Here is a 2,483-nt window from a genome sequence, read left to right as displayed (position 1 = left end):
AACTTGGCATTTGGTACCCTAGAGATTCTGGTTTTGATCTAACTGGTTATTCAGATGCAGATTATGCAGGTTGCAGAATTGATAAAAAAAAGTACTACATGAACCTGTCAATTTCTAGGAAACAAGCTTGTGTCCTGGTTCAGTAAAGAGCAAAATTCAGTTTCTATTTTTACAGCTGAAGCTGAATATATTGCTGCTGCCAGTTGCTGTGCACAGATTTTGTTGATGAAAAACCAATTGCTAGACTATTGTCTGCAATTGGAAAGGATTCCTATTTTCTGTGATAACACAAGTACAATTGCCATCACTGAAAATCCAATACAGCATTCAAGAACAAAGCACATAGACATCAAGTACCACTTCATAAGAGAACATGTAATGAATGGTACTGTGGAACTACATTTTGTTCCAAGTGAAAAACAGCTTGCAGATATATTTACCAAGCCACTGGATGAATCCACCTTTTCAAGGTTGGTAAGTAAGTTATGTATGCTTAATTACTCTTGAATCTTTTTAGATAATTTACAATTTGTAATGCAGCCAAAAATTTAATTGATTTTTCAGTGTTGGATGAAATTTTGGCTAAGTCAAAATTTAAATCCGAACGAATGATCATTATCCATTGAGTTTGATCATCCGTCAAGATACAATTTATTTATAATGTCAATTATTTTTCTGGAATATTTTATGTCTCGACGGATAACTGATTTATCCTCATCCATCGAATTTTCTTATTTTTAGCCGTTGATTCTCTGAACATTATCCATCGAGTATACTTACAGTTTGTAAGCATAACACGACGGATAATTGATGGAATTCTTACAGTTTATTTTTAAACGGCTATTTTGGGAAATTCTTATTGGTTACTTTATTTTACTTTATTATTTTTTCCAGTTATTTTTGAGGTAGTATAAAAGCATAATTCATTTTCATTGCTTTTCTTTTATCATTCTCAAATCATCTGCTCTAACTTCTCTCTTTCTCAAAAGCAATTATCATCTCTCTCTACAATTTTCACTCTCTAACAATGGCACCAGTCATCAAGATCATGTCTCAAACTGGATTTATCTATGAGAAGAACAACTTCACGGCTCTAGTGAACAAGGGGATTCAGCAGTCTGGAGACTACCACAAAATGATGGATTTTGTGAAGAACTGCAAACTCAACTATGCCATGCTGGAATCACCCACCATTTACAGTGAGGTTGTTGAAGAAATGTGGATGACTGCACCATACAACTCAACTGATAAGATTATCACTTTCATTATTAAAGGTAAGGAATTCTGTGTTAATAGTGATATTATTAAAGCATGCTTCAAGTTTCCTGATAATACTGTCACTACTCCACACACAAACACTGATATTGTTAATATGCTTAATTCCATGGGCTATGCACTCTCTACTTCTAAATTAAGTGAAATTATGAGGTTGGGTCTTAGGAAGGAATGGAGTTATCTGTGTGATGTAGTCACTAAAGTATTTTCTGGTAAAATTAGCAATTTTGATTCAGTTAATATCTCTATGTTTAATATGATCTACATGCTAGTAACTGATAAATTTTTCAACTTAAGTGATCTAGTCATATTTGAGTTGGGGTTTAAGTTAGGGGAGCTAAATAAGAGGGGCAAGAATGTTTATTATGCTAGATTTTTAATGATGCTTGTTAACCACCTCTCTGAGGATATTGTACTTGAGAACCCAACCAACAAGTTAGATTGTTGGGTTCAAGAAAGGAGAATAATTGCAGATTTAAACAGAGCAGACCATCACAAAGAGGTGTCACTCTTCTACTTCCCAGTTATAGAGGCACCTCAGGTAAGTGAGGTAATTTCAACTGTCTCTACTCTTCCAACCTCAACTATTTCTTTGCCTTCTAGTGTAGCAGTGGCATCTGTGTCAATGACCAGACATATGCCTACCCAAGCTACCAAATCCAAAATTTCAAAAATAAAGACAAAGAAAGCCCCCTCCGGTGTCTCTCAAAAGATGTCAGTTGTAAAATCCACCAAACCTAAAGAAGGGAGTGTGAAGGTGGGAAAGACAGGTGAGGGACAGGGTGAACATCAAAGAAAACCTAAGGATAAGGTTGGAGAGGTGAGTGTTTCCCAGCCTAGCCGCACTGCAGTTTTCCAACAAATTGCAGTGCTTAATAAGGATATAAGCTCATTACTAGTTGCATCCTCCCAAAAAGATGTGACTATTGAATATAGCTCTCAGCCAAGAGCAGAGGCCAAAAGGGTAAGGAACACAAGCTCACCCAAAACTTACACTAGAAAGAAGAAATCAAAGACCCTTGGGGATGCACAGGGTTCACACACTGTGCAAACTGGTGCTAAAGACACAGTCACTGCACCTTCTCAAAGTCAGGTTGATGTGGCACCAATAAATGTGGAGTCACAGCCAAAATCTCTAATAATAGAAGCACGTGAAACACCAAATTCTTCCACACACTCTTTGGATGTTGACATGATAAACACATCAC

This window comes from Apium graveolens, chromosome 6, assembly GCF_009905375.1.
Source record: "Apium graveolens cultivar Ventura chromosome 6, ASM990537v1, whole genome shotgun sequence".
Taxonomy (NCBI): Eukaryota; Viridiplantae; Streptophyta; class Magnoliopsida; order Apiales; family Apiaceae; genus Apium; species Apium graveolens.
This window is presented reverse-complemented; position numbering follows the sequence as displayed.